The sequence below is a fragment of the Anas platyrhynchos genome, chromosome 21 (assembly GCF_047663525.1).
Source record: "Anas platyrhynchos isolate ZD024472 breed Pekin duck chromosome 21, IASCAAS_PekinDuck_T2T, whole genome shotgun sequence".
Taxonomy (NCBI): Eukaryota; Metazoa; Chordata; class Aves; order Anseriformes; family Anatidae; genus Anas; species Anas platyrhynchos.
Window position 1 is genome coordinate 3,830,109 of NC_092607.1, and position 25,207 is coordinate 3,855,315.

The following is a 25,207-nucleotide window of genomic DNA, read 5'->3' on the forward strand; positions in this document are numbered from 1 at the left end:
TGAACTCCTCCCCAACCCTGTTATCACTCCCCCTTCCCAAAGGGAGTGTGGGGAAAGAAAGTATGCTGGGAAAGAAAAAGGCTCCCGGGTTGAGATAAGGATAATTTAATTAAAATGAAAAAAAGGAAAAACAAGGAAGGGCCATGAGGAAGCAAAAAGAGAAAATGTTTATTTTCTATTTCTCATCAATGAGCAATGTTTGACTGTGTACCTCAACAGGCATAGCAGTTCTGCAGGAGGTCAGAGGCTTTCATAACAGGAGCCTCCTTTCTCCTTCCCCTTTTCCCAGCTTTTATTGCTGGGTGACACTGTATGGTGTGGGCTGGCCCTGTGCACAGTTTAGGTTGGCTGTCCTGGGGGTGTCGACTCCCCAGCTCTTGCCCACTGCAGCCTGTTGGCTCTGTGGGGCTGGAGAGAGCCTTGATACAATGCCAGTGCTGCTCAGCCATAGACCAAACACTGGTGTGCTCCAGTGCAGAGCACAGCACGGGTACAGTCAGCTCTGACCCAGCCAGTCCTGGTATGGTGTGTGCATATGTGTGTATGTGTACGTGTGTGTCTGTAAGCAAAGATAACTTCTGGGGGGGTATGCATATATATACACTTACACTTGCATATATTTAAATACATACTAAAAAAAAAATAATCTCCTTCCCACTTTCTTCCCATGTTTAGCAGAAGTTTCGCTTATTACCATTTTTCAGGACTGCTGTACACTCCTTTGTCCATCTGGAAATAGAGGTTCAGATCCATTCGCTGCTTGCTGACACGTCTGTTCAGCCATGTTGGTGTACTTCCTTCCTGGGAGATGAATCGGCACTATGCTCCTCAATATTTCTGAAGTAGCACAAGAGGACTTAACACTAGTCGATGGGAAGAAGCCTTTTAAATGAAGGGTACTCCTTGTCCTGCCTTCCCGTACCACATGTCCTGGGTGTCTGAGGACCACTGAGTAAAATGTTCCTCTTCTAATAGCTGGATAGCCAGAGGGTAAGAACTGTGAGTTCTCTTAGCCTTTTTTTTTTTAATTAATTATTTAGATTTATTTGTTTGCTCTCAACTGCCAATGCAAAATAGACAATAAGAATCCAAAAACTTGCAGTCTGTCTGAGAAGTTACATTCCTAACTCTTTGCGCTTGGTGATATAAAGCTTGCCAGTATGCTCAGTTGCAGTATTGCTTCTTGACCAAACTGGCTGTATAAGCCTTAGCTGAACAATTACACTACCCTAGAACTGCTGCGGGGCATTGTTGGCCAGTCAGGCTCCAACTTCAGGAAATTTGCTTTGTGATGTTTCTTGCGTGTGTTCAGAGTGCTGACAAATCAGGCTGTTTTCCAAACTGTTCTGTTAATCTGCTGTTCCTGTTTCTTGGTGTTCTTGTCACAGACCTGAGGTCAAGGCTGGATCTGCCTCTCCTGAAAATGATCTGTGGCTTTGCACTTCATTGCTGATAAGAATATATGTATGTGGCACTTGGGGAGCACGGAGTACAGGAAAACAGAGCAGTCGCTGGCCCTTGATCAGGAAAACATTGTCCTAGAGAGGCTGACAATGTTTTGTACCCTTTAAGGCACCCTTACAGGTTCGTTTAGCCATGTTGGTTAATAGGGTGTCTGGAACTGCACTGCAAGGCAGCTTCCTCTTTTTAAATAACACAAAGCCCAGCTGAATTATATAAGGAGTTATGATCACCATAGGCAAGAGACTTGTTGCGGTTTATACTTGATGAAACCATCCATGTGTCTAAACTGCTTAGCAGTGTACGTGAAAGGTTCATGGCTTTGCTCACTAGTAAATGTTTCAGGTAACTTCTTTCCTGCTTTAATCATTTCTGCACAAATGGTACATGCTTGCTGCCCATGAGACATAACCAGGAGAATAAAGCATATGATAGACTTAAACCTTAGCAAAAGGCTTCCACGTTCTTTCCAAAAGGACATTAGACGCTCTGCTGCTCCTGCAAGTGCTGCAAAGTCAATAAAATGTAGATCTGTCAGTAGCTGACAGGAACTGGTGAGGGAGAATTTTCAAGCAATATTCTGCTTCGGCATTTTAACAAGCTGTCAGAAATAAACAACTGCAAATATCCAGATGCTCGCACCATCAAAGAGGTGTGCTTTTAAATGTGACAACAACCTGCACTGCTCAGTAACTTTATGCTCTAACAATGACTATGGGGATAAATAATTACAGTAAAATATAAGGATGAGGGAGTCAAACAGTCTAACATTGAGGTGAAAGAAGGGAAACAATAAGAGTTAACAACAGTCTTTGCAATTTATTAGGTATTGAAAACAGACCGCACGAAGCTACAAAGAATGTTCTTTTAATAGAAGTTGCATCAGCTAAATTAGGTATCTAGACTGTAATGATAGTTTTTCCTCTATTTAAATTTGGCTCCTAAATTAGATGTCCTGAATCACCTTCTGCAGAAACTCACTTTTATTCCATTTCCTTTACACAGAATTCAGTACCTTAGCTTAGACACCTAAAGAAAAGAGCTAATAATAAGTACTTCTTCACACTTCTTAATATTGGATTCCTAATGTTATTTAGTTCCAATTAGATTTTGGACTAAATATCAGTATCAATCTATAGTTGGTTTTATTACAGTTTGCAGAACACTTAAATATTTTGGATGTTATTGATGCTGCACTCTGGGACTGAGACTTATTATCTAGAGAAGAAGAAACAAAACTTGTGATTTTGTCTGCTTGTAGACAAAATATTCATGAAGCATAGTAAACAATCTTAACATTCTAATTTACATTTTCAATTTTGCCATCACTTTGTCTTTGCCTCATTAAGTGGAACTGGGAATAACATTTAGAATGAAATCATGAAGAACTGAACAGTAAGTAAAAATTAGCCAGAAAAACACCAAACATAAAAAGTGCCTGAGAAGATTTCTTGGAGACTGTATTCTTGAATATCATAGAAATGTGCTCCCGTTCTGTAAAGCTGTTCTGCTAAATACTTACCTGCTAGTGTATATTGGGATCCATGTTTTTAATGGGATGACTTTATAAAGTTTTCTTCATAACTGCTTTTCCAGTCACACTGTAGATGGGCGCCTTGATAGGAGAGTTACAGTAGAGGTAGGTAGGTAGTTGCAGCAGAGGTAAATTAGGTATCTTAATGACAGTTCAACAATAGAGTGCATTTAAAATTGATTATTTAAGATGTCTTTGCATCATTTATGTAAACATGAATGGTAACTGTGGCACTGGAGGAAAAAAAAGAGATGATAGCTATTCTCATGACAAAAGTTTAATGAAAGTAGACCTTCTGCTTTTAATGGTGTGATGTTCTTAAAGGCTATTTATAAGTACAAATTTTATCTGTGATGGAAAAAACTTCACAGATGAGTACTCATGAGAGAATGTTTAAACTAATAACGAAAGATGTTTTAGTGAAATATATTTGGAAATCCTATGGTGATTGTCCTTGAAGTTGGGAAAAAGTGGATGCTTGTTCTACACTGCCTAGCTTTTCCTCAGAGGAGGGATTAAAAGTAAAATGTTCAAAGCTTTGTCTCAAGGTTAAGAAAGACGGATGTATGGGAGAGCATCTTTTTCTGGTTACGGGTGACCATTGGGAGAGGTGCACAATAGGTTAAAACAGGGAACTCTGCTTAATTTCAGTTAACCACATAAATAGTTTTTTCTTGCAATGACTTTTTGAAGGCTTAGTATTTAAAGTCTCCTATTACAAGTCTAGCTGTGATGTCTTAAAAAGAAGATAATGGTAGAGGTTCTCCCCTACCATGTGCTTGAAGATAGCTACTTAGAGTGGTAGGATAGAAATGGCAAAAAATAGTCTGTGTTTTGGCATGCAAAGTGGTGGAGTAGCTACTCAGAACGCTTTACACACATTTATTGACCTCTTGCAATCAAGTATTTTGAATAATAGAAGTTATGTGCAGCAGTGTCCTTAGTCTCCATTATTAAATGTGTTGTTATTCAGCTTTCTTATCAGAATTCTTTTTTCAGTGGACGAATTGATATTAGCTATGATGACTTTAAAGGATGACAGACATGAGCTCTGATCATGGTCTGTGATGTCTTCTATAACTTTTGGAAGCACAGCCTAAAAGCTTAGCTGGAGAATTTCACTTTAATACAAAAGCACCTTTTTATGTATTCAAAGATGCAGAAGAAAGTATCTCTCTGAAGACTCATGAAGCAAGAGAAGGTTTAGAACTGAACTTAATTACATTAATGCTCTTTGACTGTTAATAGTTACAGTCTTCAGAACATACCTGATATGTGGGAAAAAAAGAACATTGTTGAAGAATAAGATCACAGGAAGCCTCAGTTTTAAAAAATTAAACAGTTTGTAATAAGATGTTAACTGTTTAACTTCTGGATTTTAAATACAAACTGAAATGTAGTTAAGAAAAGGCACTTGATAAAACTTTTTTCTATTGAATTCTGTATTACCATTGCAAAATGTTCTTGTTTGCTGCTGGAATGATTTAGTCTCCTTGGCTTCTATAAAACAGATTTTGTACAACTTTTGTAGCTACATTTTTTTTCCTTTTTTTGGAACAGCTGTTAATCTGAGAAGACTGTCTTTTTCCACTGTGTTCCAGACTAACTGCAGCTTCTGTAGGTAAGACCAGTGATGTGTGATACAAACAACCTTAGCCTCCGTGTATCATATACAATATTTCCTTTCATCAAAGATGTCTCAGATGCAGGAATGACCAGACGATCTTACTTGGAAATAAAACATCAGAAAGAAGAAGAGCAGCCACTTTTATGTTTTGTCATTTCTGAAATCTTTTCTTCAATATATGTGGCAGAATTGAAGGATACATACATGTTGTGCATTTTATTCCTCATAGTGTTTGGCCATGGATTTGATAATTCGTATTAATTTTGAAATTCCACATAAAATACTTTGTTCTTCATCCCTTAGGTGAATATTTCTCCTGGTGTCTGTATACCTCTTCATTTTTGTTAATACCTCTCATTAGGCCTACAGTTAAGTAAATCTAGACTTTCAAGCCTTAGGGCTTAATATACTTCTTGTGAGGAGTTCTAAATACTGTAATTCACATATGTCCATATCTTTAGGTTTCTATACTGAAAAGTTTGGAAATAATATCTATTATAGGGGAAGATCCTTGGATCTAGGAAGAACTTTGCAAGGCATGCTTATCCTTCATTCAGGATAACAATTATATACATAATTTAAGAATAGACATGATGGGAAAAGAGAGAAAAAACTCATAGCCAGGTGGTCTGGTGTACCATTACCCTTTCAGACATTTCACGATGATTCTGGTGATGGTTGTCCTGCTCCAGATCTCCTGTCCTGAAACCAGGACATCTCCACAGTAAAAACAATAAGCTTTTGACCTCTCAGTTGAATGATCCATGTGTAATAAAACCTGTGAAAACAGTGGCAAAGCTCACATACTCTCTTTGTGAATATAATATAGCACCCAGATAAGCTATTTTGTGTTCCATTTTAGAAGTAATTCAAGGAAAATTTTCAGGGATTATCGGACTTTGCAATTAGTGCCATCAGATCTTCAAGAAGTAGGACCTTAGTTTAACCCTGCCAGTTCACAACAACATCCATCTGCTCACACCCATGCTTTCAATTCTGAAACAATACCACAGCTGTGTGCTGAGAAAACCACAAACAGCATCATTCTGAGTGAGATTCTTGATTCTCTGAAGTATTTTAGTCCTTCAGCATCAGAAGAAAAGCTAATGATATAGCCTTGAGAATGTCCTGGGGAAAAGGCAGATGAAAGGTGCCCCTTGAAAATACAGCACAACAAGTTTGTGAGAATCTACGAGAAACTGTAAATAAATGTTCCTGGTTTTATCATATTTTTGAAAGGGTTTTTTCCTTACCATCTTCCATTCTCTATTTCCAAAATGTCATCTTGTAAGGGATGAAGGCTGACCTTTGCTACTTGATGATTTTCTGCTGGACAGTTTTGCATTTACCTTTTGGATCTGAAATTTAGGGATATTAAATTTGGAATCCAGAGTTATAGCAGTATGATTTACTATGTGCTTGACCCTATTTGCAAAGTATACAGTAACTTGGAATGCTACCTGGATCTATGCAGAAATTATTAGGCTTTCTGAAGCACAGTAAACTTTAAAATCAGTAAGTGATAGCCAGGGCTTCCTTGCTTATGACTAGAAAAGAGATTACTTTGTGTAACAAGCATAGTTAGTTCTATCTTAAGGTGTGGGAGAGGTGGAAATTCACTTCAGGTGTTACCCCATCATCACCCATTAGGTGTTTACATTTGAACTTCAATTATAACTTACTACAATTATTATAATATGATTTCAATGCAAGTGTGCTTTTAGCAAATTACTGAACTGGTTTTCACTATTTTCACTGTCAAGGTGTAAAAATTCCACTTTACTGCAGTTTATTTACTTTTCCTGAGTTAATAATCCTGAAATAATGCACAGAAAACAGTTCACTTCCATTTCACAATTAACAATGTTACCTACTGCAAAAGTAAATCTTGCTTGTTTTAAGATGTAGGCAGACTATTGTAAGTTAATGTTTAAAAACACAGAATCACAGAATTTCTAGGTTGGAAGAGACCTCAAGATCATTGAGTCCAACCTCTGACCTAACACTAGCAGTCCCTACTAAACCATATCCCTAAGCTCTACATCTAAACGTCTTTTGAAGACTTCCAGGGATGGTGACTCCACCACCTCCCTGGGCAGCCTGTTCCAATGTCTAACAACCCTTTCGGTAAAGAAGTTCTTCCTAAGATCCAACCTAAAAGTCCCCTGGCGTAACTTTAGCCCATTCCCCCTTGTCCTGTCACCAGGCACATGGGAGAACAGACCAACCGCCACCTTGCTACAGCCTCCTTTAAGGTATCTGTAGAGAGCAATAAGGTCGCCCCTGAGCCTCCTTTTCTCCAGGCTGAACAAGCCCAGCTCCCTCAGCCGCTCTTCGCAGGACTTGTTCTCCAGGCCCCTCACCAGCTTCATCGCCCTTCTCTGGACCCGCTCGAGCACCTCGATGTCCTTCTTGTAGCGAGGGGCCCAAAACTGAACACAGTACTCGAGGTGCGGCCTCACCAGAGCCGAGTACAGGGGGACGATCACCTCCCTAGCCCTGCTGGTCACAGTGTTTCTGATACAAGCCAGGATGCCGTTGGCCTTCTTGGCCACCTGAGCACACTGCTGGCTCATATTCAGCCGACTGTCCACCATCACTCCCAGGTCCTTCTCTGCCTGGCAGCTCTCCAACCACTCATCTCCCAGCCTGTAGCTCTGCTTGGGGTTATTGCATCCTCAGCCCATCGGTGCAGCCTATCCAGATCGTCCTGCAGAGCTTTCCTACCCTCGAGCAGATCGACGCACCTAGCTTGGTGTCATCTGCAAACTTAGTGAGGGTGCACTCGATGTCCTCATCCAGATCATTGATGAAGCTATTAAAGAGGACCGGCCCCAGCACCGAGCCCTGGGGAACACCACTAGTGACTGGCCTCCAACTGGATTTGACTCCATTTACAACTCTTTGGGCCCGAACACAACAGTCTTATCAACAGATTTTCACTGTCACTCAGTTTATCTATGTGACAAGTGCTCTGTTTTTTGTCACTGTTGTTCCTTTTTTTTTTTTTTCTTTTAGGTAAGTTGTTTAATTGCATGGAAGTGAGTTGATCACTTTATGCGTGTAAATTTTTTCTCATCTGTGGATAGAAACTGGAACCTATAGTCAGGTTCTGCTATTTAGGCAGCTGGAAGGTAGCTCTCAACAGCAATGTGTGATGCTAGAAGGTGCAGGTGAATGCAAAGTGAGCTTCCTTGGTTGAGGAAACACCAAGTCATGTTAGCAGTGGGAACTCCCTGCCTCCCCCCTGCCCCTTTTTCTTGGGCACCATTTTCCTCCATGGAAACAAATGCTGATTGTGAGCTGCTTCCTGCTCTGAGAAATTTAAACGTTTGGGCAGCATAAGGCACAAGACAATGGAAATGCAGTTTATCCTACTGTTTATGCTTAAAAATACTGTTACCTACATTGTGTGTGTTTTTGTTTTGTGTTTTTAATACATTTCTAAAACTGGTCATTTTTCAGTGTTTCAAAAAGCAATCATGATATGCAAGTCAATGCAGAATATGTTTTCAAGGAGTACTGTTTGCCAGAATCGCTGCTAAAAATGAAACATTCTCTTAGGACTTTCAGTACACTCTACCCTGAAGTGCTTAAAGCTTTGTTTTAGAGAGCTTTGCCATTAACGCTTGCTACACTACAAGGGGATTGTTCTGAATACAACCCTGTGCAGTTGAAAAGTACCAGAGTTGACGGTACGGCATGCTGTCCACCGTTCCTGTTGAATAGCACTGTATTACTTTACAAGAAGTCCTGGTTTTCCTGGTGTATGCTTAGAACTGAAAAGGTTAAGGTTGCATTGTACAGGTGGTGATTTGAAACAAAGATATAAGTCAAGATTACCCTTTGTGCATTTTTGTTGCTGCTGGTTTAGCAGGTCAAAGGCTGCTCAGCTGGAGGTAGTTTGCTCTCCTACAGTGCTTTCAGTACAACAGAACAACTGACTGTTGGGTGTTCTGTAGGTCAGTGTTGTAAAGACACTGGCTTCAGCCACAGCTCTCAGCAACTCTTCAGAAATCCCAGCTCAGTCCTGCCCCCAATACCACTACCTCTGACAAGAAAATTGGGAGCAGTCATCAGCTGTGAGAAGTTTGCTTGCTGGATTAATTAGCCCTGCTCAGATTGAGGGCTTGTTAATTGTGTCTTGCAAAATGTTAGTGTGCTTGTTTCTGGAGCTAGTGTGTCATTGCACTGCCATCTAAACCTACCAACGGAATCAGATGTAGCATGTTGTGCCAATGAAGTAGGCATGTCACTTGTCTCTTCCTAAGCCATTTTTGCTGTTCTGAAGTGCACATGGTGCTACAAAGTCTGTCACACGTTTGCTGACCATGGATTGGTGAGTTACAGCATGCACAGCTTTGCTCTTTGCTTTTTTTCTTGGGACAATTCAGGGGCAGCCTATTGGTTCCTTATTCAGATCAGAGGGTAAAAGTTGAAGTAATGTAATGACTTGGGTTTGCCCCCTGCAATGATTTACTACAGCTGGACAGTGGAAAACATTATTGGTCAGAAATTGTAAATAGAATTTATTGGCTAATGAACGTATTACGTATTTTTCTATTACTGCAAGGAATACAGCTAGGTCAAGTTTGCTGTATTACTTAGAAAAAGCTGGAAGTACACATAATAAAACCGAGAGTGAAGTGAAATCTGGAATTTCCCTGTAAACTGTTTCATCTTCCTCTGATTGTTGAGGAAAGTTACCTGTGATGTTATTTAATAATGGTGGCTCTCAGTTATGCTGGTTCAGTTTGTGATCTTGTTTTGACAATGAACTAACAGATGGGTCTGTATAATGCTAAGGTCATAAGCTCTAGAAAGTACTGCGTTTGGGAGGTGAAATGGGTGTCAGAGGTCTCACTTATTTAGGGTCTGCAGGTATTTGTCATTAAGATAATACGAATTGCAGCAAAGCTCAACAAAATTCAATATAAATATGATTTTTTTCCCCCCTGAAGCTTTTGTTACTATGTACTAGAATCCTTGGTGTTGCTTTCCTTCAGGATTCATGCCAGACATTAGTTTCTGTCCTTACTGAAAGAAAACAACTGTAAATTCTTTGGGTTAAGATTCAGTTTCTCTGAAAGTTAGTGTTTTGCTTGATTGTTTGTTCTCAGTGGACGTATTATCATAGATGACAGTGAATTAGTTGTGTATTTATTATTTTATTGGAAAACAGGACTTGAGCTTAAAGAGCTAGGCTGAGTAGTTCCCTGCTTGTAGGGTTTATGCTCTGAAACACAGAGGAGCAATGTCAGTGGGTGACTGTGCAGGTGCAGTGTGGCTTAATTAGGATGACAAAATACAATTTATACAGGAAGCATGCTATTTTTGGATCCTTATGTTGACACAAATCCCTTGTGAATTAAACCATTTAATATATGAAATTGAAAAAGTCCCTCTAATCTTCCTTTTGAATGAGCCGTGAAATAGGATCCGTGAACTGCCTGAAGTGTGAAGAGGTTACTGTGGCTTGTTTCCAATATATTTTTATAAGATATTAACAGATCTGCAGTAGCCAGGAGTTTAAAAGGGAACTTCTGTAATCTTCCATAAAGTAATGCAATATGTATCTGAAAATCAGATAATTATTTAGGTTGGAAAAGACCCTTAAGACCATCAAGTCCAGAAATATGTCCATTGTTCATGGTAAAAGCTTTCAGTGCTTTTCAGTAGGGAGTCATCTCGATGCTCCCTACTAAATACATAATGTATTCAACTACAAGGTATTGCTTCCTATGAGAAAGTAGTTAAATAATTCTGTTGACTGTCTGGAGTCACACCTATTCTTCAGGAAGAAAAATCTGCTTGAATTTCATGTCTGCTGTAATAGACACCAGAGTGAAAATGTGATTCATGTTTGTTTTTTTTTTTTTTGAAAGAATGCTCATATGAAATGAAAAATGCTCAAATTAAACAAAAAAGTTCTACTTTAGGACTTTAACCAAAAGAATTCTAAGTTTGATGCAACCTTTAAGGTAAGTGAATAGCCAGGATTTGTATCATGGTAAACTAATTTTGTATTACACTTGGTTTCTTAACACAATGGCAATTTTTAAGCCTTCTGTCCCTTCAGGCAGTATATATTTTGTCAGACATTAAGCTGTTGCTTCTAGCATGCAATCTAATAATACTAGCAGAATAGTAAAATTTATAATTTTTCTTAACACTCGTTCGAAATGTTTAAATCTTCCTCTTAAAATGAGTAATCTGTTCTTATTGTGACTTGATTTAGACTGAAAAGCTAAACCCAAACAGATGCACAGAAGGTATCACAGTTGCTTCTCTGAACAGTTTTTTAATGATCCAGGGTTTTTCTTTTGTGCTGACAGCTTATAGCTGTGCTTTCATGTCTGCAGATTTGAGTCTTCAGCACTTAGCAAATTCTCAGCCTAATTTTTCTACAACTGCAGTGTGTGTGCTTGCAGATCTGTTTGCTGCACTGCCAGTGTTGATGCTGCAGTGCCCTGGTGGGATTTAGCTCTGCCTTCCTCAGGTTTATGCATCACAGAATCACAGAATTTCTAGGTTGGGAGAGACCTCAAGATCATTGAGTCCAACCTCTAACTTAACACTAACAGTCCCCACTAAACCATATCCCTAAGCTCTACATCTAAACATCTTTTGAAGACTTCCAGGGATGGTGACTCCACCACCTCCCTAGGCAGCCTGTTCCAATGCCTCACAACCATTTCAGTAAAGAAGCTCTTCCTAACATCTAACCTAAAACTCCCCTGGTGCAACTTTAGCCCATTCCCCCTGCAGCAGTTCAACTGGTATCAGCAGAAACTCTGTGGTTTTGTCTGTTTCTGTAGATACTGAAAACTCTACCTCAATACCAGGTCTGCAGGTGATTCTAATACAAGAGTCATTGGGAATAAACAATGTGCTGGGAACAGATTTCTTGATTTAAAGACGTGTGCTGTTAGCATGTGCCTGAGTCACGGCCTGCAAACCTGGGAGTGCCCAAAAGAGAGATTGCAGACTGTCCTGGTGATGGCCATTTGTCGCTCAGCTTGTACTAGTGAAAACAAATCCAGCAAGATTTGGATTCTCTCTGGAATTCCTGACATCTGTGGTAGAAGACCTTGAAAGTGAGCAGTGGCCAAACAGTGCTGGTTTAATAGTAGTGGGGTGATTTGATGCAGAAAGTGTGTCAGGACTAGCTTGTACTGTATGCTTGGGGGAAACGGAAATTGGTGCTTTCAAGCAGTAAAGAATTCCTGAGTTGTTTTAGGAAAGTTTTAGGAAAATAGCCTTTCCTAAAAACTATTCCTTAACAGGGAAATAGGTTGCATTTTGTATTATTTTGAAAAATGGTGTGGTTTCTTTAGCAATAGTGCTCTGATCTTTGCCTGATGCTTTGTCCAAACATGTCTGTCACATCAGGATTTAACCATAGTTAGTTAATGGTTGCATGGAAACCCTTCCTGCAGGTGTACAAAGTGCTCTTAGTGGCTTAATGGCTACAATTTTTCATGGCCTGAATAAATCAGTACCATAGAAGGGGGGATATACCAATACTGTTGTGCTGCCTCTTTGGAGGGAAACCTCAAATTAAGGTAGTCGCCTTTTGTTGTTGAAGTCTGATAAGTCTGATTTTTGTAATCTTGTTTTGTGTTTTTTTTGTTGTTGTTTTTTTTTTTTGTTTGTTTGTTTTAATGAGTGGATACTCCTAGTTATATGTGTAAATACAAGCAAAATTGTGCACCCTACTGAATCAGTTACCAATTAGTTCATGGTAATATTTTACAGCTGCTGATACTGGAGAGCCTGATTACTCACCTCCCTATTCCCCTATCGAAGACCAGTCGCTGACCTGGTGAGTATATAACCCTCTTTTACTACATTAATTCCCTAGTCTCTGTAGCACTTAATTCACTCAATTCATTTATTCTGTGAAGAGATTTGTAAATATGTTCGAAGTTTATTTACTGATGACAAGTTTTGCCTGAGGAATAGAGCTCAAAGTTTCCTTTTGGTATGCAATTTTTTTTTCCTGTTTCTTTTGTAAAGTAATGGAAAGCAAGTAATTTCCTGATACTTGAAAAAATGTCAAGGTATTTTTATTTGTTGCTTTGTTGTTTGTTTATTTTGACAGTTGGTCTTTTGGAAAAGCAGCACTTTCTGTAAAGGACTCAAAAAAAAAAAAAAAAAAGCATTGTTGTAAATTGGTGTGGTTTCATGAAACTTAAGATGTGTTGGTTTCTGTCAATGGATGATAGGGTACAGGCAGGAGGGGTTTAAAATTCTGAATATAGTTCATTGATACTGTGGCTTCTCAAGCAGGTAGTACTAAAATACACTCCCTGAACTGTATGAAACCCTCAGGTTTGTAGTTCCAGCATTCTAAGATCTTAAAATCTGCTACAACCTCCTAACCATGTCATATTTCCCTTACATTGAAGAAAATCTGTCCTATGTATGTGGCATACTGAATGTTTTACATGTTCTTTCAAGACTTGTGGACCAAATCTGAAACCAGGGCCCTGAGGGTCTGGCAGTACCTACAACCAGTGCAGTGGAACTGAAATATAGTCCAGCTTTCCTTCCCTAATTTTCACTCTTTGTGCTGGAGTGATGCTTTTACTCCTGTGTACCTCATTCTGAAAGTTAGCCTTGCTGTAAGATGTCTGACTCATAGAAAGATGTTGCACGAGTGACTATTGTGAGTAACATTTTTTTCAGTATAATGGCCCTAAATGCTGTTCTTCCCAATAAAAACAGAGGATAGATTGGTGTAATTTATACTATAGCTGAGCTCTTGGCTGGATTGGTATCTTTAAAGCATGCCCTATTTAATGATCAGTTCATTTACCTTTTATTGGAGCAGGGAAGCAAACATCTGTGCTGCTCTTTTTGCTAATTACCTCTGAAATTTTTGTTTAGACAAACTGTTCATAACCCCCCTATTCTGTACTGCTCAAATTCTGTCTTGCATTTTCCCTTCCCGGTTCTTTCTCAATACCCTAAAAGTGTTTGGCGTGTTTTCTGTTTCTGCCTTTGCCCTCTCTTTCTACCAGCCTGATACGTTGTAATGACAGGTCTAACAGGAGTCTGCTACTTTCCAATGTAAAGCAATATTAAAAAATACGGTACAGGGTACATGCACATAAGGAGGTGGAAATGAATGCCCAGCAGTGGGTGGAATTAACTCTCTTGGCAGTTGTACCACTGCTAGCCTGAAGATAGGACCAGCCATTTTTTCCTTTCTGGAAGTGTGCAGGGATTGGAAGCTGTTGTAGAAGGGGGAAAGGTAGCTTTCTTATTAAGAAACAACTAAATGAACTAATCGGTATATTGTGTTTTTTTTTTTCCTCCCTTCTTTCCAATGAACCCAGAGTTTTGTCTGTACTCACAACATTATTCCAGTGATTATATTTTGTTGTTTCCTTTCATCTTAGCGTGTGTCAATAAATGACAAAATACACTCAGATTGAAATGTAGCCACTTACTAATATCAGGGAATTTGTGCTTTGGGGAATGTAAGAGTGTATTCTTCCATTGTTGCCATTATATGTGGCTTTATCCCTTGTACAGAGAAGTTTTTGCACAGTAAGTTTCTTACAGTGTTCAGTTCAGGGCGTAACTGAGAAGTGACTTAATTTAAAAGGTAATGGTTTACTTGTGTTCGGTGTCAGTTTCAGAATTCTACAGCTTTATCTCAGCTGAATGGGGGGGTGCTAACAATGCATCCTCATTATACTATTGCCAAGTGTCTTCTCTGTCAGTTTATAAAGAATTTGATTCAGAAACAATTTCTTATGACATAGCAAAATTTATTTAGCAAAAATGGCTATGTGCCACATCTATAGAATAAAAAGAACATATATTCATATTCATACATTTAATTTGCAATAGAATGACACTAAAAATATTTGACAAGATACTAACCACACTTCTTTGTATGTTACTCTTATGAATTCATGTTACAAAAGTAACTCAAAAGATACGTGCTTGGCCAGGATGGTCAAGGTGTTCCAAAAAGAATTAAAAATACCCATTGAAATTAGAGTACGTATTCTGTGTTTTATTCTTAAATAACAGACATATGCATGCAATATTTAAATATTTTCAAATATTACAAAATGTGTGATATATTAATGGGTTGACAAATATGATGCTCTTTCCCTGAAAGTCAACAGCAAGGAAAAATGAACATTTGATAAATGTTCTATATGAACATCTGAAAAATCTGTTTCAAATTGGAGTTTATTTGTATGCAGGGGTAAGAGTCTGGGAATGACAATGACACAGACTTTCTTCTTTAAGCCACTGACTGTTAATGTAATGAACTATTTGCTAGATTCTGACTTCAGTTATTCAGGATAAATTTGTTTTGCATTTATGGGAGTGCCTGAGTATTACTTGGGAGCATTTATTTATGTTAAAAAATTGATTTGACTTTTCCTTAATGTCATCCTGAGTTCAGAGCAAACCACTTAACTTGGTATGAGGTGAAAACATGAATATGTAAATGAGGATAGAGATGTCTTCCAATGTTCTTTCTCCTTCCTTTGTAGCCTTCCTTTAATCTCCTTTTGTAGCCTGAGAACATCCCTCAATCCCATGAAATCAATTCTGAACACTAGTCCTCACTGTCTTTTGTGGGGCTTTGGCCTCTGCCTGCTTTCCCAAATTCTGGAAGTGATATGGATGATTCAGAACAAATTGCTCAAACAACAAAACGCTCACATTTGACAAATTGATCAAACATTAAAACAGGTTGCCCAGACTGGTTGTGGAAATTCCATCTTTGAGGAGTTTCAAAGTCCTGAGCAGCCCAGTGTGACTTAGAAGCTGACAGAACATTGAGCAAGGGCTTGGACCAGGTGACCTCCGGGGAGCACAGCAGTTCTTTCAAAGACACGAAATTTGGGGCACTGCTGGGAATAACTCAAGTGCCTGCAGAAGGATGTGGTGCAGACAGCTAATTGTTTTCAGGATGCTTGGCATGGGTATTGTCACATACTGCAGCTCAAGTGGCACAAGGTACAGATTTTTTTTAAAGGTTGGCCCTTGAGGGTACTGTAGGAGTCACTTTGTAGGAGTGGTTCATTCCAGCTTAATGTTCGCTTGTTTCTTCAGCTTTAAATCATTGCCCTTTCCTCACTTAGGATTCACCTTGCAGGCAGTTCTGTGATGGACCATTATCAAACTTTGTATGTTTGTGTATGAACCTGAATACATCTTGGTACCGTATAGACTCATTGCATCGTCAACTGTCATTGACAGTTTAATCCTTGGAAATGTAAAGATGCGGTTAATAAGATTACCTGTCATGAGAGTGTGATAGCTTCAATGTTTTGAGTGACACTGAGAATTTCTGGAATGCCTAATGAAGTAGTTTTGAAAATCATTGCTCTGACAAAAAAAAAAAAAAAAAACATATACATATTCTCATGTTCTGGTGCTTCAGTACAAAATGCAATCTCTTATCTAGTAGTCAGTGTAAACAGTTGCAGGGTGTTTTGGTGATCGGATTTGGGTCTATGTTTTTTGTACATTTTCATTTTCTAACAAGCCCTGTCATATTGTCATAAAAATTGAGCAACTCTCTTGCTCTTCTATTTAATAATAATAATAAAAATATTCCACTGCAAGAAGTTGAATAAAGATGAGTTAACTTTGTCTCAAAACTTGTATGTTTTACTGTGAATATTTTAGGTAGCTTGAATTGTTATCTTGTAGGCCAAGGAAGTAAATGCACAGCCTCTGAGCCTGCTTGTACTTAAGAATATGGATAATGAGAAACACTGCAGAAGTTCTCTAATTAAAATAAAATTATTTACAACACCAGCAGCTGCTAGTCGTAGAGACTGCAAATTCCTTTATAGCTGCTCCAGTCTGAGGAATTTGGAGCACATAGGATTTCGCTTTGCTACAACTCATGCTTTTGGCAGTAACATAGAAGCTCTGCTCAATCTTCTGGAAGTTAAAGAAATGCAACAAAGACTTAGGCGGCTTTTTAGTTTGTTTTTGCTTTTTGCTTATATGAAATGTTGTTAAGCATTTTCTTTGGTTTATGTACATACTACTCCTAGTATGATGCAGCAAGAAAGGAAGAAAAAATTGCTTAGCTGCTCACGTGTGAGCTACTGGAGAGAAAGCTATTATAAGCTTAATTCTAAATCACAGAGACACCACTTTGCTGACCTTGCTATTGTGTGTAGCTTTCAGAGGAACTATATCTTTATAGTGTTTACTTCCTCCACTGCCGTAGGAGTCTGGCTTCATCTCCCTTTTTACAGGGAGTTTTAATGGGAAGCAGTGTAGTATATTTGGCTTCGATCCTTGACTTCTCTACAGCCAATGATCTTGCTGGGAGGAGTTACTCATTGAGAAATATGCTGCTTATGCATGCTCAGATTCAATTTCATTATACTCAGGTATGCTCTTTGACTCTGTTACAGCAGAGCATATGGTCCTCAAAGGCCACAATGTGGTCTGCATTCACTGGAAAGTTCTGTGTCCTTGGAAAATAAGCTGAAAAGCATGGGGAGTGAAAGCTGATTGATAGTGAAGAGATACAAATGTCTTTAAGTTGCAATTTTGAATTTGGACTGACTGTTAATGAACTGTTCTAACAGCTGAGGTTCTGCTGTATGTAAGTCCTTAGACACACCTTTTGTCGTTAATTTTATGCTTCTAAAGTTGAACATGCAAGTGGTCTACCTTGGTCGCTTGTGCAGGTCTATTATCACAGTATGTGACCAAGTCATAAAGGTTTACTTTGTTTACTTTGTTTTCCCTCATTCAACATGTGGGACAGATGGAGCTTACTGCAGCAGGTAGCTGCAGTACCTTTTTTTTTTTTTTTTTTTTTTTTAACTGCCCTGATGTCTGGCTTATCAGGAGCTATACAATAGTGAACCTGAATGAAGAATTATTAACTGCTTTGGTTCTTTTATGGTGACTATCAATGTACTATCTAAATACTTTGTTACTATTAGAGTAACTTCAGACTGGGTATCAGTATCAGTATGACGACCATTTCAAAGAAGGGGAATGTAGGCACAACACAATTAAGATAGACCTTTTCTGAGTAGCTTATGAATTTGTGGGATTGATTTATCTTGGTGACTTTGCATAGTTATAGCATTTTACAAGATATTTTTCATAAGCATATCTCTTGCTCCGTTTGCATTTTACAATGTGCAGTGCTTTGGGGATGCTCAGTTAAACATTCAGCAAACAGTGGCTGTTGCAATTTCATCCAAGCTACCAACAGTGCAGTAGCTTCCTTTCAGCAATTTCTCAGACATTCAACAGGAGCCATTAATAATTAAACGCTGATGTAATCATTTACAGTTAAATACGCTTTTTGTGGTGGAGGGCTGTTCTGTTACTGCTTGGGGTTTAGGGGGTTTGTTTGTTTTGTTTTGTTTGCTTTTGAAGACTACTGCAGGCCAGGCTGTGAGAAGAGTGATGGGGACCTGAGGTTCCTACAGTAGCATATGGTTTGAGTGTAGTGCTGCACGAGCAACTTGTTGTCCTCTACATGTGACAGCTGTCTGGAAGCACAGAGGCATGTCTTGACAGCAGCCTCATTGGCTTTTTGCTTACAGAAAGGACGCATCAGCAACCGGGGCCTTTAAAGTTTACTTCCAAGTTCCAGAGGGAGGTATGTAGGTGTAGTTAAAGGACCCCAAGTTCTTTTCCACCACCCCCTGTTTCTCTCACCCTTTCACCTTTGTGGCTTTTAGAAACAATTAACAGCAAATCAGAGCCTCTGTTCTGATCAGAGAGAGAGGAAGCAGGTTAAAGAAATATGACTTTGGCTCCATGCCGATAAATTTATGGAGCATTTTAGATGAGTTCTGGGGGTAGCATATAAGGATATCATTCACTGGAGACTAGTTAAAGATGTGTACTATTTCAAAGATTCATTAGGAGGCACTTGGAAGTTGAATGATGATAGATGCTGTGCAAGCCTCTGTAAGTGTTGCTTTTCATTCTCTTTTTGTCAGTTTAGCAGTCCCATATATTACCAAACAATACTGTGATTAAAGGAAAAGGATCAGTTAATGAAGATGACTGGCAAATTACATTCTGTGACACTTTTACAAGTGAAACCACATCAGCAACTGTAGTGTACAATTTAATTGTTCAGTAGGGTGTATATTTGTTAGATAATAGTTGTGATTATTGCTGTGTTTGAGAGCAATCATTACAAGGTATAGTCATATCAATAATGCAAATTCCAAACTTGGTCCTGGTTCTTAGTTCCATGCAGTTACAGCACTGAACCCAGGGGGGATTGAGCAGTCTTCATGTAATCTGCAGTAGCATTATGTTTTGTTGAACTCCAAATAAATTATACCCAATGCAAACAGCTTTCTATTGAGATAGCAAGCAAGTTAGCCATTTGGCATTCTTTGCATGGATTTTTAACTTTGTTGGTTTTGAATCTTTGATGCTGAGAAAAGGGTAAATGTGATTATGGCCAAAACTGACATTTGTATTATATTTTTAATAGGTTTTGATTCACTAAGAAAATATTCTAGTACAGTGAGGGATCACAGTAAGCTGTAGGAAGTGAAACAAACACTGGAATATGATTTTTGAAGTAACTATAATATAGGCAAGGGGATGAACTAAGTGATCTAGTGCAGGCAAACACTTCACAGTCGTACCCTCAGTTATGGTCTGTTGGTATAGTTGATTAGAAATTAGTTATACATATTTTTTTCTTCATGATTTAATTTGTACCAATGCATGTTGCAAATAGGTTTTAATACAAACTGAAATTCGGCATGCATTGTCTCAGGCTGTAGGCAAGGAATTATGAGCGCTTATGCCACAACCGAATACCACTTAAAGGGTAAATTAAATTATTCTTAGATTTCTGAGAATATCTCTGTAGCTGTATAGACTTCTATCTCTTGAAGAACTGCAAAACCTCTGCCTCTGCTAATTTCAGGTTGATTTTTCCCCTGTCAAGTGTCTGAGTATCTCAGTAATGCTCTGTCTGTTAAGCTGTAATTAATTGCCAGAGACCTGACGGTGAAGTCCACTCTGCTCCAGAACATAAAAAGGAGCTGTTTGTTACCTGTAATGTCATGACTTGTTTCCTTGAACAGTAATTGATGTCACTTGTAGATGATGTCTATGAACTTGGAATTGTGTTGTTTATCTGTGAGGGACCTTGAGAGTGTGATCTTCGAACCCAGTCACAGTGCTATAGATTACATCTGTAGCGCAAGAATTGTCTAGGGACATAAATTACAGCAATTAAAATTAGCTAGAGGAGAGAGAATGATGCATTATTAATTGGCATAGTCATTAAAGGGCTGCAAAGAACCTAAAAGAGATGCAGTGTCAATACCCAAGCACTGAAAGTGACAGACAGCGTGCAAAGACCAACAATTGTATTCAAAGCCTGAGGTCATTAAGACATGGGCAATTACGTGGAATGTTATAACTCTGGTTGAAGATTGCTCCAGCATACTAAAAATATGTTAAAATGGAAATCTTTTAAGACTGTTCGTATTCATGTAACTACTCTGAAAGCTGGTGTAGTGCAATTCATTTCTACCTAAGTAATGGTTAGTGTTTTATTTTCAAGAAGTTGGAAGCAACAAAGAATTGTAAGGAAACATCAGCAATATGCTGAACTTAAACAGGGAAAAAAAAAAATATTTTTTCAGCATTAAATGTAATAATCTGAGCTCATATAGAGAAGGATAAATCTTGTCACGCTGAAGAATGAAGATTTAATTAAGAGTCTTTTTATACTACAGAAACAAAGTCCTGCCTGTGTCGTGCTGAGAAATCCGGCAATCTGACTAAGAGGCTCGTGGTAAGGCGGCTGTGTATCAGCTACTTCATTATTCATAAGCCTGCTTGTCACAGAGGTTTGGTGATTTACCTATCTCTGCTAATCTGCTGTATTGGAAATATTGCTTGTTTTATAAAATAGTTCACTTATACTGCTAGAAATGTTAAAAGGAAGTGTCTTCACTGAGAGAGAAGTTTTAATAATTGATTCATAAAGCAAAGTAAACTTTAAATATTGGAGGTGTTAGGACGGCAGTGTGTTTGTCTCAAAATCTCATGAAAGAATGCATGTGTGCTGGGTGGAGATTTAAAAGTCCCAAGTAATGTCTGAATATTTTCTTACCTAAATCCTTGGAAAGTTTTTGGTTTTGTTTTTCGAAACTTACCAATGCTTTCCTATTCTGCTTGCTAAGAACTCAGATTTCTAATTCATCTCACCCTTTACCCCAAAGTTTAAACACTGAATGTAATTAGCTTTGCTGTGCAGATGCTGAGTTGAATGGCCTCTGTTGATTCAGAGAAGCTGAGCAGTGTCAGAGTTCAGTTACTGTGCTTTCAGGAAGGCCTCCTGTTGCCAAAATGAGCTTTCTTTTTTCTTTTTCCAAGCTGCATGCCAGAGTCTGGATCAGCATGCAACTGGTCTCAAGAAAAGCATGTATGTATAGCCCCTGAAAAAGCAATACAAATGTGCAGCCACATCTTCTCCAGCAGCAGCCACCCACACGTGAGTCGCTCCATTAGTAAATTACAGGACTCTCTGTTTGCCTCTATTAGGTTTGTACCTGTTTGCTTAAATCATTGTTTTCAGCATTTATCCTTCAGGGCACTGAGAAGAAAATGTACCATGGCTTTGGCTATTTAACCTTCAGTCTGTGGTTAAAAACTATGATATAAGACAGCCTTTCTCCTGCCATCTCTGAGTGGTATAGTAACAGAGTTTACTTGCTCCAAGTACAATGATTTAGCACTATCACTGAATTGTCTGCCTTATTATATCTCACAGTTTATTATTTTGGCCTTAGATACTTTGCTTATCTGCTACATCCTCAAAACTCTGCCCTGTTTTAACTGCTTAGTAGTCAGAGCAAGTCAAGTGCGATGCAGTCAGTGTACTTCATCAGTTTTGTGCTCTCTGGATGTTTCTGTGATTCAATGCACGATGCCAACCAGGAACTGTGGAATTCAAGGTCTCTGGGGGTCTAAGTAGCTAACAAGCTTCCATTATTCCATTCCTGGCTTCCATCAATTTTGCTGCTGCTCTTTTCAGACTATTAAGCTGTGTAGGGAACTCATTGCTGGGAGCTATAATCATGTCAATCATTAGAATTGAGCCAGAATGGTGAATATTCAGTTCTAAGGCATATAGGCAAAGAAGTTTGGCTCTTGCTTTTCAAGCAATGTTTGATGTTGAGTGAAAGACGTTAAAGAGGTAAGCAAGAGGGAAACAAAGAATTAAGGCAGACAATTCTGAGGAGAGTTTGTCTCAGTATAACAGGTCCAGAGGTTCAGTGAAGCACTTCTTGTGTGTTCAGCTGCTGTGTAGAGGTATACAAAGCAGGATAAAGATGCTTTTAAAAAAAAAAGAACAAAACCACCATCAACAAAAAAGACAAGATGACAGGTTATTTACCCACAGACAACAAGCAACAGACCATAAACCCAAGGGTTTGCTTTACAAGAAGAAGCATGTTGCTCTTGCCGTGTGTGTTTGCTACCTTTCCATCTAGCAGGCTGTGGTGAGCCAATGCAGGGAAAGCCAAGGTGTTATCCTGGGACTTTCCATGTCCTAAAGAGCAGTGCTGTGCAGAACTGGTGCTTGCCAATGTTTTCAGCAGTTTGAATGCTGGGCAGGCTCGTGTCTTGTGAGCCAGGTCACAAAACAATGGTCACAGAGCAATTGGTGGAAACCTTGGCTGTGCCCAGGAGGCTGTGGAGAACTTTGAGTAGGTGAGGTTCCTGGTTAGCATGGGATGAGCTGTGTACACCCATCCTGTATGTCACCAGGATGCTAGTGGTGTCCTCGTAGCAAAAGAAAACAGTGACCGATTCAAAATGGAAATATGTGCCTGCCTTCTCAGCTTTTTCACCTTGCTCCTTTGGCCCAGGTTTTCTGTAACACAACGTTAAAAATGTTAAATCAATTGCATAGAGGAGTAAATGACTTCGTTAATTTTATATTAAAAAAATAATTTGTTTATACAAAAGAACTATTCCAGACTGAATTTGTTATACTGAGATTTACTACTGCTGATTTGGTGCAAGGACTGAGCATTTTGCTGCAACTTGCTTGAACTATGAGATACAATAGGGAAGTAACTGTTGTTTCCACAGCACAGCATACTCTGCAACATCTGACTGCGATAAAAAGGACATGCCTGGCCACGTGGCATTAGGAAAGTTGTATCAGAAACGGTCTCTGCTTCCAGAGGTCTCTGTGGAGAACAGAAAACCACACAGAACACGAACTGATAGGATTATTAAGATGAAGAAAGGTATTTTTGTTTTAAAAATGACATTTCTAAATGTTAGAAATGTCAGTCGGTATTGGGTGAACAGCATACTTACGTTCCGGCTGCAGACAGCTGCGGAGCCAATTGTTACTTTCATGACACTTCTCAAGGCTCCTGCATCGACATTGCTCACAGCATCGCTACAAGCTGGTCAGACTATCCTGAGAAATTAAGAGAACTCATTAAATGACTTGATTGAGGTAGGGTCAAAAGGTGATACTGATCTTTCGTAATGCCTGTCAGATTGGTTGCTTTTCACAGGTATTTGGCACCACCTGTTTCCATTTGAGCAAATGGGGCCCTACTGCTCACAATTGCTGTAAGTAATAGTACATAGGAAGCAAGAGATCAAGTAAGGGCTTTGTGCTACAGATAAAACACATCTTTCTAAAGTTCTCTGAAATCACGATTTTGATAATGATTCTGGGAGCTTGTCTGATGGTTCTGTTCATGACAGAGAAGAACACACTTTACAAAAAGAACTTTATAGGATTTTTGAATCAGACAATTAAAATAAGACATGAATTAGCATACTAACAATAGTATTTCCTAGGTACTTCCAGCATTTAGCGCAGCTAAGAGCTTTTGCTTTAAACTTTTAATTTCCATTTTGAAAGGGTTTTTATATAACAGCTTGCAGGTCCTGTTGATGTTCATGGAGAAGTGACACTAATTTGATTTTCTGATGTTATGATGTTACTTGCTAACACATTGTGGGAATCTGTCAATGCAGCAAACATGTAGGTATGACTGGGCAAGGTTTTAAAAATCTATTAATGATTTGTGTATATGGTACCGTCTTGAAATACTCACTTGTACATTTCTTCCAGCCGTCTCACTTTTTGAGGGTCTCTTTTGCCAGGTACCAGACTGTAGTGGGTTTACATGGCAAGGTTTTGGTAGCAGGGAGCCATAGGGGTGGTTTCTGTGAGAAGGATCTAGAAGCTGCCCCATGTTTGGTAAGGGCCCCACTGCTGACCAGAGCCGAGCCAATAAGCGATGTTGTTTTGTGCCTCTGTGAGAGCATATTTAAGACAGGGGAAAAAATGCTGTGCCACACAGCAGCTGGGAGAGTGAGAGGAGTGAGGAACGGCCTTGCAGGCGCCAAGGAGAGGGAGAGGTGCTCCAGGCGCCGGAGCAGAAGTCCCCTGCGGCCTGTGGTGAGGCCCATGGTGAAGCAGGATGTCCCCCTGCAGCCCATGGAGTACCACGGTGGAGCAGGGTTCCACGCTGCAGCCCGTGGAGGAGACCACGGTGAAGCAGGTGGCCCTGCACCGACGGAGGCTGCCGCCTGTGGAAGACCCCTGCCGGAGCAGATTCCGGGCCGGACCTGTAGCCCGTGGAGAGGAGCCCACACAGGAGCAGGTGACCTGGCAGGAGCTGCTGCCCGTAGGGGAGCCAGGTTGGAGCAGTTTGCTCCTGAGGGGTGGACCCCGTGGTACGGACCCATATCTGGAGCAGTTCTGGAAGAGCTGCTGCCTGTGGGAAGCCCACGCTGGATCAGTTCATCAAGGACTGCATCCCGTGGGAGGGACCCCACAGCACAGGGGACGGGAGTGACCGAGAAGGAGCGGCAGAGAAGAAGTGCTGTAGACTGACCATAACCCCCATTCCCCCGTTCCCCTGCGCCGCTCGGGGGGAGGAGGTAGAAGAGGGTGGATGGGGGGGGAAGGTGCTTTTGGTTTCTTTCCTTTGTTTCTCACTTCTCTAGCTTGTTAGTAATGAGCAATAAATCTTACTATCTCCTTATGCTGAGTCTGTTTTGCCCGTTACAATAATTACTGCGTGATTTTCTCATCCTTATCTCAACCTTTGAGCACTTTTCACATATTTTCTCCCCATTCCTCTTTGAGGAGGGGGAGTGAGAGAGCGGCTGTGGTGGAGCTCGGCTGCCCACTCGAGCGGAACAGCGACACAGACAAATCCATGCTGTTCGCAGGCCTATGTGTACTGTGTTTAAAGATTCATCATTATTGATTTTCTTTTCTTGAGCTTCTTGTGTCATCTATCACATTTGAAAGATAAACTTCACTTTCATAAAGAGTTTATCTATGATCTCCATTCAATTAGCATAGCTAAGGAACACCAGTTCCCCTGCAGCAGCACCACCTTTCATATCAGAACTGCTTTCCGTGAAGCCTTTGAGCCAGATTGCAGTCATGCTGTGTGAGATACACCCTGTGTGTTCCAATTTCACAGGCCAAAATATGTCATAGTAGAAAATTTGCAGTGGCCTTTTCCAAAATCCAGTATTTTAATCACCAGGTGGACACATCAGGGTGGGTGCAGGTA

General features: G+C 39.6%; 1 protein-coding gene across 16 annotated transcripts in view; it reads left to right on the forward strand.

The window, feature by feature from the left end:
* Positions 1-25,207, forward strand: part of SULF2 (sulfatase 2) — a 165,214-nt gene that overhangs the window by 40,030 nt on the left and 99,977 nt on the right. For 4 of the 16 annotated variants that reach the window (XM_038166038.2, XM_027473333.3, XM_072026627.1 and 1 more), the window contains 5 exons: positions 705-990; positions 4,556-4,616; positions 12,381-12,447; positions 20,369-20,427; positions 21,012-21,129. The gene's annotated coding sequence lies outside the window, so the exon portion shown is untranslated. Of the gene's footprint in view, positions 1-704; positions 991-4,555; positions 4,617-8,808; positions 8,962-11,702; positions 11,720-12,380; positions 12,448-20,368; positions 20,428-21,011; positions 21,130-25,207 lie in introns of those variants that run through there. The other 12 variants (XM_038166039.2, XM_038166040.2, XM_027473332.3 and 9 more) reach the window with 10 other exon arrangements.